This window comes from Aplysia californica, unplaced genomic scaffold (assembly GCF_000002075.1).
Source record: "Aplysia californica isolate F4 #8 unplaced genomic scaffold, AplCal3.0 scaffold00947, whole genome shotgun sequence".
In the NCBI taxonomy this organism is placed as follows: Eukaryota; Metazoa; Mollusca; class Gastropoda; order Aplysiida; family Aplysiidae; genus Aplysia; species Aplysia californica.
The window spans coordinates 32,317-33,045 of record NW_004798217.1 but is presented as its reverse complement, the minus strand read 5'-3'; positions in this window follow the sequence as shown (position 1 = coordinate 33,045).

Here is a 729-nt window from a genome sequence, read left to right as displayed (position 1 = left end):
GGAGGGGTGGGGAAGGGGAGGGGGAGAGGTGGGGGAGGGGTGAGAGGAGAGACACAGCACACTACATCAGCAACTACACACCCGGGGTCAAACCAACCCACAAACCAAAAATTATAATACTATTATGCTTTATTATACACCCACATCAACACAATTTAGGTCGTTTACGAGAAGCTGCTATTGAAACATTTTTTAATTGTTGTCATTTCCAAAGAAAGGAACTCTACATGATGGGGTTCACTCTGTGCACTATTGTGATCCCTCTTCCTTTACTTAAAACTTTTTAAAAATGTACATGTTTTCATGTCCCCATTGCCAAAATGTACATCATTCAGGAGGGGGGCTTCCAAAGTCAACCTGGGCTGAGTTGGATACAACATCCTAACAGAAAGACTGAGCGTCAGATACCCGATAAAAAGTTCATTTGCACACTCTCAATGTCAGACTTACACTGGGTGTTTCATCTTTGTGCATTGGCACAGACCAAATTGTGCTTAATCACCTCTTACATTCGTTACATCTCAGCTCCCCCCCCCCCCCAAGGGGAACAACCCACACTGGTTTGGGCTATATAATCTCCAACTCTGTCCACCTATACCCCTGGTAAAAAGTAAATATACTTTACGGAAATATTATTTTAATACAGCGGTAGCCGAATTTATGAGCTGAGTTACCTTTCTCTTTAATTCCTTTTTTTTTAAAAAGATATTTCATTTTAAAAAAAAATTA